Source organism: Triturus cristatus, chromosome 1_2 (assembly GCF_964204655.1).
Source record: "Triturus cristatus chromosome 1_2, aTriCri1.1, whole genome shotgun sequence".
Taxonomy (NCBI): Eukaryota; Metazoa; Chordata; class Amphibia; order Caudata; family Salamandridae; genus Triturus; species Triturus cristatus.
The window spans coordinates 351026732-351039376 of record NC_140580.1 but is presented as its reverse complement, the minus strand read 5'-3'; positions in this window follow the sequence as shown (position 1 = coordinate 351039376).

Below are 12645 nucleotides of genomic sequence, written 5' to 3'. Positions count from 1 at the left end.
GCTCCCGCCTCTCTTGCGGCAGCACTGCTAAGGCGGCGCGGGGCTTCCCTCACTCCTGGGAGCCCCGCGCTGCCATCGTCGCCCGGGACTTCCTCTCTCAGCGCTGGGAGGCGGGGTGGGCTCCCGTTCTCCCTTGTGCCCTTCACATCAGGGGCAACTCTCCTCTTTTCTGTCTGTGCGACGCGGGGCTCTCCCTCTAGCATGGGAGCCCCGGCCGCACCACACACTCACGCCGGCCTCTTCCGGCTTGGTTGCAGGCCCCGCCCACGTCACGGGCGGGCCTGCCTGACTTCCGGTTTTCGGCAAGGGCCGCGGCTGTGATTCTCTTAGGTGGCAAGCACATAAAAGTAAATGTAGAACCGGGGTGGGCACCCGCTGTAAAGATAGCACCATAAGCGGGGTGGGCACCCGCAATCCTAAAGCAGAGCGGCCATGTCGGGTGGGCACCCATGCAGCCCCGGTAATTTTGGGGGAATCCCTACGCTGGGGATTCCCTCCTGGCAAGAGGCAGCTCGGCGCCGCAAAGCCCACGCTCTCCCTCAGCTGGGCCAGTTTAGAAAGCAGAATACAGCGCTCAGGCGCTGGAAGACTATAGCCAAGCCTTGGCAAAAGCAATAGTAAAGAGCCAAAGGTCCCCTCAGTCCTGGAGGCATCAGGGGGGCAAGGCAGGGCCCAGGGGCCAGCACACAGGGCCCTCCAGCAGGGAGGTAGCCCCCATGGGGGTCCCTCCTGAGCCCCACCAGCAGCAAGCCCCCCTCTGTCAGGATCCCAAGGAGAACAAGCAATAAAGTGCTCCCCAGGCGCGAGAAGTAAAGTCCTCCAGTATCCAGGGCATCCAGGGGCTGGGCAGGGCCCAGGGAGGCAAGCCTTCCCCTGGGCCCTAGCAGCAGCACGCCCCTGGTAGATTCGAGTTAGAACAAGAACATTTTGTAAGGGGACACAGCCCCTTTTTATACACAGGTTCCTTTGTCTGGGTTCAGGGTGAGGGGGAAAACCAGTCGCAGCTGGTTGGGGAGCACCCTTGATGTGCTCAGCCCCTCACTCTATTCACTGGCAGGGCTAGGGTCGTCAGTCGCACCACAGGGGGCGGAGCCAGCATTGTGTGGGGAAAACCCTGCCCTATTCAGGTCCAAGGTGCACTCCTCCCCAGCCATCAGCATGCTAATCTCACACTCACCACTGGGGCAGACCCAACCAGACTCCTGGAGCCAGGCTCACCAGCCAGCTCCAGCCAATCACACGCCAGACACACTGCACACAGAAGTGCACACTTCTAGAAGTGGCACTTCCACACTAGGTACATGCACGCCGCACACATCATCGCGCAGCATTCAATCACACGAGTCCGCACATACCAAACTCGGGCCTGCACACCCCACGCATCAGGAACTACTAGGGACACATACATTCCCCATGCATTCCTATGGGAGGGCAGGCCTATCTCACCACATGCACTCAGAGCGCGCACGCACTTTACCCTGGGACACAGGGAAAGTGCGCAGAAACCAAAAATCACCACACCAAGTCACCAATAAAAAGCAAAAAGTTCAGGGGTGAACCTGCCAGAAGGGCCAAGTCCAACACTGATGAAAAATGATGATCCGTGACCTGTCGAATTTTCTCCAGATGGTCAGAAATGGTAATTTTTTAATGTTTAATTTTTTGACTGCAAATGACTGTTGCATGTGAATTAGAACTCTTAGAATTAAAATTAGTGTGTTTAGAGTCATTTTAATGCCTGTAATTGGTCGAAATGGAAGCTTCTGAGTAGGAGAAAATGTTGGTAAAAATGGCAATTTTGGTCACATTGAGGCTTTAAAAAGTAGTTATTCAACATGAGGCACAATCCAAATGACATTTTGAATCAATTTTTCGACAGTCCAAAAAATCAAATTTCTGATGAAAAACGATGATCAGTGACCTGTCGAACTTTCTCCAGATGGTCAGAAATGGTAATTTTTTAATGTTTAATTTTTTGTCTGCAAATGAATATTGCATGTGAATTAGAACTCTTAGAACTAAAATTAGTGTGTTTAGAGTCATTTTAATGCCTGAAATTAGTCGAAATAGAAGCTTCTGAGTAGGAGAAAAAGTCTGTAAAAAGGGCAATTTTGGTCACATCGAGGTTTAAAAACTAGTTATTCAACAGGAGGGACAATCCAAATGACATTTTGAATCAATTTTTCGACTGTCCAAAAAAGCAATTTTCTGATGAAAAACGATGACCCGTGACCTGTCGAATTTTCTCCAGATGGTCAGAAATGGTAATTTTTTAATGTTTAACTTATTGACTGTAAATGACTATCGCATGTGAATTAGAACTCTTAGAACTAAAATGAGTGTGTTTAGAGTCATGTTAATGCCTGAAATTGGTCGAAATAGAAGCTTCTGAGTAGGAGAAAAAGTCTGTAAGAATGGCAATTTTGGTCACATTGAGGCTTTAAAATGTATTTATTCAACATGAGGCACAATCCAAATGAAATTTTGAATCAATTTTTCGACAGTCCAAAAAATCAATTTTCTGATGAAAAACGATGACCCGTGACCTATCGAATTTTCTCCAGATGGTCAGAAATGGTAATTTTTTAATGTTTAATTTATTGACTGTAAATGACTATCGCATGTGAATTAGAACTCTTAGAACTAAAATTAGTGTGTTTAGAGTCATTTTAATGCCTGAAATTGTTCGAAATAGAAGCTTCTGAGTAGGAGAAAAAGTCGGTAAAAATGGCAATTTTGGTCACATTAAGGCTTTAAAAAGTAGTTATTCAACATGAGGCACAATCCAAATGACATTTTGAATCCATTTTTCGACAGTCCAAAAAATCAATTTTCTGATGAAAAACGATGACCCGTGACCTGTCGAACTTTCTCCAGACGGTCAGAAATGGCAATTTTTTAATGTTTAATTTTTTGACTGTAAATGACTATTTCATGTGAATTAGAACTCTTAGCACTAAAATAAGTGTGTCTAGAGTCATTTTAATGCCTGAAATTGGTCGAAATAGAAGCTTTTGAGTAGGAGAAAAAGTCTGTAAAAATGGCAATTTTGGTCACATTGAGGCTTTAAAAAGTAGTTATTCAACATGAGGCACAATCCAAATGACATTTTGAATCAATTTTTCGACAGTCCAAAAAATCATTTTTCTGATGAAAAACGATGACCCGTGACCTGACGAGCTTTCTCCAGATGGTCAGAAATGGTAATTTTTTAATGTTTAACTTATTGACTGTAAATGACTATCGCATGTGAATTAGAACTCTTAGAACTAAAATTAGTGTGTTTAGAGTCATTTTAATGCCTGAAATTGGTCGAAATAGAAGCTTCTGAGTAGGAGAAAAAGTCTGCAAAAATGGCAATTTTGGTCACATTGAGGCTTTAAAATGTATTTATTCAACTAGAGGCACAATCCAAATGAAATTTTGAATCAATTTTTTGACAGTCCAAAAAATCAATTTTCTGATGAAAAACGATGACCCGTGACCTGTCGAATTTTCTCCAGATGGTCAGAAATGGTAATTTTTTAATGTTTAACTTATTGACTGTAAATGACTATCGCATGTGAATTAGAACTCTTAGAACTAAAATTAGTGTGTTTAGAGTCATTTTAATGCCTGAAATTGGTCAAAATAGAAGCTTCTGAGGAGGAGAAAAAGTCTGTAAAAATGGCAATTTTGGTCACATTGAGGCTTTAAAATGTATTTATTCAACATGAGGCACAATCCAAATGAAATTTTGAATCAATTTTTCGACAGTCCAAAAAAGCAATTTTCTGATGAAAAACGTTGACCCGTGACCTGTCAAATTTTCTCCAGATGGTCAGAAATGGTAATTTTTTAATGTTTAATTTATTGACTGTAAATGACTATTGCATGTGAATTAGAACTCTTAGAACTAAAATTAGTGTGTTTAGAGTCATTTTAATGCCTGAAATTTGTCGAAATAGAAGCTTCTGAGTAGGAGAAAAAGTCTGTAAAAATGGCAATTTTGTTCACATTGAGGCTTTAAAAAGTAGTTATTTAACATGAGGCACAATCCAAATGACATTTTGAATCAATTTTTCGACAGTCCAAAAAATCAATTTTCTGATGAAAAACGATGACCCGTGACCTGTCGAACTTTCTCCAGTTGGTCAGAAATGGTAATTTTTTAATGTTTAATTTTTTGTCTGCAAATGACTATTGCATGTGAATTAGAACTCTTAGAACTAAAATTAGTGTGTTTAGAGTCATTTTAATGCCTGAAATTGGTCGAAATAGAAGCTTCTGAGTAGGAGAAAAAGTCGGTAAAAATGGCAATTTTGGTCACATTGAGGCTTTAAAAAGTAGTTATTCAACATGAGGCACAATCCAAATGACATTTTGAATACATTTTTTGACAGTCCAAAAAATCAAATTGCTGATGAAAAACGATGATCCGTGACCTGTCGAACTTTCTCTAGGTGGTCAGAAATGGTAATTTTTTAATTTTTAATTTTTTGTCTGCAAATGAATATTGCATGTGAATTAGAACTCTTAGAACTAAAATTAGTGTGTTTAGAGTCATTTTAATGCCTGAAATTGGTCGAAATAGAAGCTTCTGAGTAGGAGAAAAAGTCTGTAAAAAGGGCAATTTTGGTCACATCGAGGCTTTAAAAACTAGTTATTCAACAGGAGGGACAATCCAAATGACATTTTGAATCAATTTTTCGACAGTCCAAAAAAGCAATTTTCTGATGAAAAACGATGACCCATGACCTGTCGAATTTTCTCCAGATGGTCAGAAATGGTAATTTTTTAATGTTTAATTTTTTGTCTGCAAATGACTATTGCATGTGAATTAGAACTCTTAGAACTAAAATTAGTGTGTTTAGAGTCATTTTAATGCCTGAAATTGGTCGAAATAGAAGCTTCTGAGTAGGAGAAAAAGTCTGTAAAAATGGCAATTTTGTTCACATTGAGGCTTTAAAAAGTAGTTATTTAACATGAGGCACAATCCAAAAGACATTTTGAATCAATTTTTCGACAGTCCAAAAAATCAATTTTCTGATGAAAAACGATGACCCGTGACCTGACGAGCTTTCTCCAGATGGTCAGAAATGGTAATTTTTTTATGTTTAATTTTTTGACTGCAATTGACTATTGCATGTGAATTAGAACTCTTAGAACTAAAATTAGTGTGTTTAGAGTCATTTTAATGCCTGAAATTGGTCGAAATAGAAGCTTCTGTGTAGGAGAAAAACTCGGTAAAAATGGCAATTTTGGTCACATTGAGGCTTTAAAAAGTAGTTATTCAACATGAGGCACAATCCAAATGACATTTTGAATCAATTTTTCGACAGTCCAAAAAATCAAATTTCTGATGAAAAACGATGATCCGTGACCTGTCGAACTTCCTCCAGATGGTCAGAAATGGTAATTTTTTAATGTTTAATTTTTTGTCTGCAAATGAATATTGCATGTGAATTAGAACTCTTAGAACTAAAATTAGTGTGTTTAGAGTCATTTTAATGCCTGAAATTGGTCGAAATAGAAGCTTCTGAGTAGGAGAAAAAGTCTGTAAAAAGGGCAATTTTGGTCACATCGAGGCTTTAAAAACTAGTTATTCAACAGGAGGGACAATCCAAATGACATTTTGAATCAATTTTTCGACAGTCCAAAAAAGCAATTTTCTGATGAAAAACGATGACCCGTGACCTGTCGAATTTTCTCCAGATGGTCAGAAATGGTAATTTTTTAATGTTTAACTTATTGACTGTAAATGACTATCGCATGTGAATTAGAACTCTTAGAACTAAAATTAGTGTGTTTAGAGTCATTTTAATGCCTGAAATTGGTCGAAATAGAAGCTTCTGAGGAGGAGATAAAGTCTGTAATAATGGCAATTTTGGTCACATTAAGGCTTTAAAATGTATTTATTCAACATGAGGCACAATCCAAATGAAATTTTGAATCAATTTTTCGACAGTCCAAAAAAGCAATTTTCTGATAAAAAACGATGACCCATGACCTGTCGAATTTTCTCCAGATGGTCAGAAATGGTAATTTTTTAATGTTTAATTTTTTGTCTGCAAATGACTATTGCATGTGAATTAGAACTCTTAGAACTAAAATTAGTGTGTTTAGAGTCATTTTAATGCCTGAAATTGGTCGAAATAGAAGCTTCTGAGTAGGAGAAAAAGTCTGTAAAAATGGCAATTTTGTTCACATGGATGCTTTAAAAAGTAGTTATTTAACATGAGGCACAATCCAAAAGACATTTTGAATCAATTTTTCGACAGTCCAAAAAATCAATTTTCTGATGAAAAACGATGACCCGTGACCTGACGAGCTTTCTCCAGATGGTCAGAAATGGTAATTTTTTTATGTTTAATTTATTGACTGTAAATGACTATCGCATGTGAATTAGAACTCTTAGAACTAAAATTAGTGTGTTTAGAGTCACTTTAATGCCTGAAATTGGTCGAAATAGAAGCTTCTGAGTAGGAGAAAAAGTCGGTAAAAATGGCAATTTTGGTCACATTGAGGCTTTAAAAAGTAGTTATTCAACATGAGGCACAATCCAAATGACATTTTGAATCAATTTTTCGACAGTCCAAAAAATCAAATTTCTGATGAAAAACAATGATCCGTGACCTGTCGAACTTTCTCCAGATGGTCAGAAATGGTAATTTTTTAATGTTTAATTTTTTGTCTGCAAATGACTATTGCATGTGAATTCGAACTCTTAGAACTAAAATTAGTGGGTTAAGAGTCATTTTAATGCCTGAAATTGGTCGAAATAGAAGCTTCTGAGTAGGAGAAAAAGTCTGTAAAAATGGCAATTTTGTTCACATTGAGGCTTTAAAAAGTAGTTATTTAACATGAGGCACAATCCAAATGACATTTGGAATCAATTTTTCGACAGTCCAAAAAATCAATTTTCTGATGAAAAACGATGACCCGTGACCTGTCAAACTTTCTCTAGATGGTCAGAAATGGTAATTTTTAAATGTTTAACTTTTTGACTGCAAATGACTATTGCATGTGAATTAGAAGTCTTAGAACTAAAATTAGTGGGTTTAGAGTCATTTTAATGCCTGAAATTGGTCGAAATAGAAGCTTCTGAGTAGGAGAAAAAGTCTGTAAAAATGGCAATTTTGTTCACATTGAGGCTTTAAAAAGTAGTTATTTAACATGAGGCACAATCCAAATGACATTTTGAATCAATTTTTCGACAGTCCAAAAAATCAATTTTCTGATGCAAAACGATGACCCGTGACCTGTCAAACTTTCTCCAGATGGTCAGAAATGGTAATTTTTAAATGTTTAACGTTTTGACTGCAAATGACTATTGCATGTGAATTAGAAGTCTTAGAACTAAAATTAGTGGGTTTAGAGTCATTTTAATGCCTGAAATTGGTCGAAATAGAAGCTTCTGATTAGGAGAAAAAGTCTATAAAAATGGCAATTTTGGTCACATTGAGGCTTTAAAAAGTAGTTATTCAACAGGAGGGACAATCCAAATGACATTTCGGATCACTTTTTCGACAGTCCAAAAAAATCAATTTTCTGATGAAAAACGATGACCCGTGACCTGTCGAATTTTCTCCAGATGGTCAGAATTGGTAATTTTTTAATGTTTCATTTTTTGTCTGCAAATGACTATTGCATGTGAATTAGAACTCTTAGAACTAAAATTAGTGTGTTTAGAGTCATTTTAATGCCTGAAATTGGTCGAAATAGAAGCTTCTGAGTAGGAGAAAAAGTCTGTAAAAAGGGCAATTTTGGTCACATCGAGGCTTTAAAAACTAGTTATTCAACAGGAGGGACAATCCAAATGATATTTTGAATCAATTTTTCGACAGTCCAAAAAATCAATTTTCTGATGAAAAACAATGAACCGTGACCTGTCGAACTTTCTCCAGATGGTCAGAAATGGTAATTTTTAAATGTTTAACTTTTTGTCTGCAAATGACTATTGCATGTGAATTAGAAGTCTTAGATCTAAAATTAGTGGGTTTAGAGTCATTTTAATGCCTGAAATTGGTCGAAATAGAAGCTTCTGAGTAGGAGAAAAAGTCTGTAAAAATGGCAATTTTGGTCACATTGAGGCTTTAAAAAGTAGTTATTCAACAGGAGGGACAATCCAATTGACATTTTGGATCAATTTTTCGACAGTCCAAAAAAATCAATTTTCTGATGAAAAACGATGACCCGTGACCTGTCGAATTTTCTCCAGATGGTCAGAAATGGTAATTTTTTAATGTTTAAGTTTTTTGAATGCAAATGACTATTGCATGTGAATTAGAACTCTTAGAATTAAAATTAGTGTGTTTAGAGTCATTTTAATGCCTGAAATTGGTCGAAATAGAAGCTTCTGAGTAGGAGAAAAAGTCGGTAAAAATGGCAATTTTGGTCACATTGAGGCTTTAAAAACTAGTTATTCAACAGGAGGGACAATCCAAATGATATTTTGAATCAATTTTTCGACAGTCCAAAAAAGCAATTTTCTGAGGAAAAACGATGACCCGTGACCTGTCGAATTTTCTCCAGATGGTCAGAAATGGTAATTTTTTAATGTTTAACTTATTGACTGTAAATGACAATCGCATGTGAATTAGAACTCTTAGAACTAAAATTAGTGGGTTTAGAGTCACTTTAATGCCTGAAATTGGTCAAAATAGAAGCTTCTTAGTAGGAGAAAAAGTCTGTAAAAATGGCAATTTTGGTCACATTGAGGCTTTAAAAAGTAGTTATTCAACAGGAGGGACAATCCAAATGACATTTTGGATCAATTTTTCGACAGTCCAAAAAAATCATTTTTCTGATGAAAAACGATGACCCGTGACCTGTCGAATTTTCTCCAGATGGTCAGAAATGGTAATTTTTTGATGTTTATTTATTGACTGTAAATGACTATCGCATGTGAATTAGAACTCTTAGAACTAAAACTATTGTGTTTAGAGTCATTTTAATGCCTGAAATTGGTCAAAATAGAAGCTTCTGAGAAGGAGAAAAAGTCGGTAAAAATGGCAATTTTGGTCACATTGAGGCTTTAAAAAGTAGTTATTCAACATGAGGCACAATCCAAATGACATTTTGAATCAATATTTCGACAGTCCAAAAAATCAAATTTCTGATGAAAAACGATGATCTGTGACCTGTCGAACTTTCTCCAGATGGTCAGAAATGGTAATTTTTTAATGTTTAATTTTTTGTCTGCAAATGAATATTGCATGTGAATTAGAACTCTTAGAACTAAAATTAGTGTGTTTAGAGTCATTTTAATGCCTGAAATTGGTCGAAATAGAAGCTTCTGAGTAGGAGAAAACGTCTGTAAAAATGGCAATTTTGTTCACATTGAGGCTTTAAAAAGTAGTTATTTAACATGAGGCACAATCCAAATTACATTTTTAATCAATTTTTCGACTGTCCAAAAAATCAATTTTCTGATGAAAAACGATGACCCGTGACCTTGACGAGCTTTCTCCAGATGGTCAGAAATGGTAATTTTTTAATGTTTAATTTTTTGTCTGCAAATGACTATTGCATGTGAATTCGAACTCATAGAACTAAAATTAGTGGGTTTAGAGTCATTTTAATGCCTGAAATTGGTCAAAATAGAAGCTTCTGAGTAGGAGAAAAAGTCGGTAAAAATGGCAATTTTGTTCACATTGAGGCTTTAAAAAGTAGTTATTCAACATGAGGCACAATCCAAATGACATTTTGAATCAATTTTTCGACAGTCCAAAAAATCAAATTTCTGATGAAAAACGATGATCTGTGACCTGTCGAACTTTCTCCAGATGGTCAGAAATGGTAATTTTTTAATGTTTAATTTTTTGTCTGCAAATGAATATTGCATGTGAATTAGAACTCTTAGAACTAAAATTAGTGTGTTTAGAGTCATTTTAATGCCTGAAATTGGTCGAAATAGAAGCTTCTGAGTAGGAGAAAAAGTCTGTAAAAATGGCAATTTTGGTCACATTGAAGCTTTAAAAAGTAGTTATTCAACAGGAGGGACAATCCAAATGACATTTTGGATCAATTTTTCGACAGTCCAAAAAAATCAATTTTCTGATGAAAAACGATGACCCGTGACCTGACGAGCTTTCTCCAGATGGTCAGAAATGGTAATTTTTTAATGTTTAAGTTTTTTGTCTGCAAATGACTATTGCATGGGAATTCGAGCTCTTAGAACTAAAATTAGTGGGTTTAGAGTCATTTTAATGCCTGAAATTGGTCGAAATAGAAGCTTCTGAGTAGGAGAAAAAGTCTGTAAAAATGGCAATTTTGGTCACATTGAGGCTTTCAAAAGTAGTTATTCAACAGGAGGGACAATCCAAATGACATTTTGGATCAATTTTTCAACAGTCCAAAAAAATCAATTTTCTGATGAAAAACGATGACCCGTGACCTGACGAATTTTCTCCAGATGGTCAGAAATGGTAATTTTTTTATGTTTAATTTATTGACTGTAAATGACTATCGCATGTGAATTAGAACTCTTAGAACTAAAATTAGTGTGTTTAGAGTCATTTTAATGCCTGAAATTGGTCGAAATAGAAGCTTCTGAGTAGGAGAAAAAGTCGGTAAAAATGGCAATTTTGGTCACATTGAGGCTTTAAAAAGTAGTTATTCAACATGAGGCACAATCCAAATGACATTTTGAATCAATTTTTCGACAGTCCAAAAAAGCAATTTTCTGATGAAAAACGATGACCCGTGACCTGTCGAATTTTCTCCAGATGGTCAGAAATGGTAATTTTTTAATGTTTAATTTATTGACTGTAAATGACTATTGCATGTGAATTAGAACTCTGAGCACTAAAATTAGTGTGTTTAGAGTCATTTTAATGCCTGAAATTTGTCGAAATAGAAGCTTCTGAGTAGGAGAAAAAGTCTGTAAAAATGGCAATTTTGTTCACATTGAGGCTTTAAAAAGTAGTTATTTAACATGAGGCACAATCCAAATGACATTTTGAATCAATTTTTCGACAGTCCAAAAAATCAATTTTCTGATGAAAAACGATGACCCGTGACCTGTCGAATTTTCTCCAGATGGTCAGAAATGGTAATTTTTTAATGTTTAACTTATTGACTGTAAATGGCTATCGCATGTGAATTAGAACTCTTAGAACTAAAATTAGTGTGTTTAGAGTCATTTTAATGCCTGAAATTGGACGAAATAGAATCTTTTGAGGACGAGAAAAAGTCTGTAAAAATGGCAATTTTGGTCACATTGAGGCTTTAAAATGTATTTATTCAACATGAGGCACAATCCAAATGAAATTTTGAATCAATTTTTCGACAGTCCAAAAAAGCAATTTTCTGATGAAAAACGATGACCCGTGACCTGTCGAATTTTCTCCAGATGGTCAGAAATGGTAATTTTTTGATGTTTATTTATTGACTGTAAATGACTATCGCATGTGAATTAGAACTCTTAGAACTAAAACTAGTGTGTTTAGAGTCATTTTAATGCCTGAAATTGGTCAAAATAGAAGCTTCTGAGTAGGAGAAAAAGTCGGTAAAAATGGCAATTTTGGTAACATTGAGGCTTTAAAAAGTAGTTATTCAACATGAGGCACAATCCAAATGACATTTTGAATCAATTTTTCGACAGTCCAAAAAATCAAATTTCTGATGAAAAACGATGATCTGTGACCTGTCGAACTTTCTCCAGATGGTCAGAAATGGTAATTTTTTAATGTTTAATTTTTTGTCTGCAAATGAATATTGCCTGTAAATTAGAACTCTTAGAACTAAAATTAGTGTGTTTAGAGTCATTTTAATGCCTGAAATTGGTCGAAATAGAAGCTTCTGAGTAGGAGAAAAAGTCTGTAAAAATGGCAATTTTGGTCACATTGAGGCTTTCAAAAGTAGTTATTCAACAGGAGGGACAATCCAAATGACATTTTGGATCAATTTTTCGACAGTCCAAAAAAAATCAATTTTCTGATGAAAAACGATGACCCGTGACCTGATGAATTTTCTCCAGATGGTCAGAAATGGTAATTTTTTTATGTTTAATTTATTGACTGTAAATGACTATCGCATGTGAATTAGAACTCTTAGAACTAAAATTAGTGTGTTTAGAGTCATTTTAATGCCTGAAATTGGTCGAAATAGAAGCTTCTGAGTAGGAGAAAAAGTCGGTAAAAATGGCAATTTTGGTCACATTGAGGCTTTAAAAAGTAGTTATTCAACATGAGGCACAATCCAAATGACATTTTGAATCAATTTTTCGACAGTCCAAAAAAGCAATTTTCTGATGAAAAACGATGACCCGTGACCTGTCGAATTTTCTCCAGATGGTCAGAAATGGTAATTTTTTAATGTTTAATTTATTGACTGTAAATGACTATTGCATGTGAATTAGAACTCTGAGCACTAAAATTAGTGTGTTTAGTCATTTTAATGCCTGAAATTTGTCGAAATAGAAGCTTCTGAGTAGGAGAAAAAGTCTGTAAAAATGGCAATTTTGTTCACATTGAGGCTTTAAAAAGTAGTTATTTAACATGAGGCACAATCCAAATGACATTTTGAATCAATTTTTCGACAGTCCAAAAAATCAATTTTCTGATGAAAAACGATGACCCGTGACCTGTCGAACTTTCTCCAGTTGGTCAGAAATGGTAATTTTTTAATGTTTAATTTTTTGTCTGCAAATGACTATTGCAT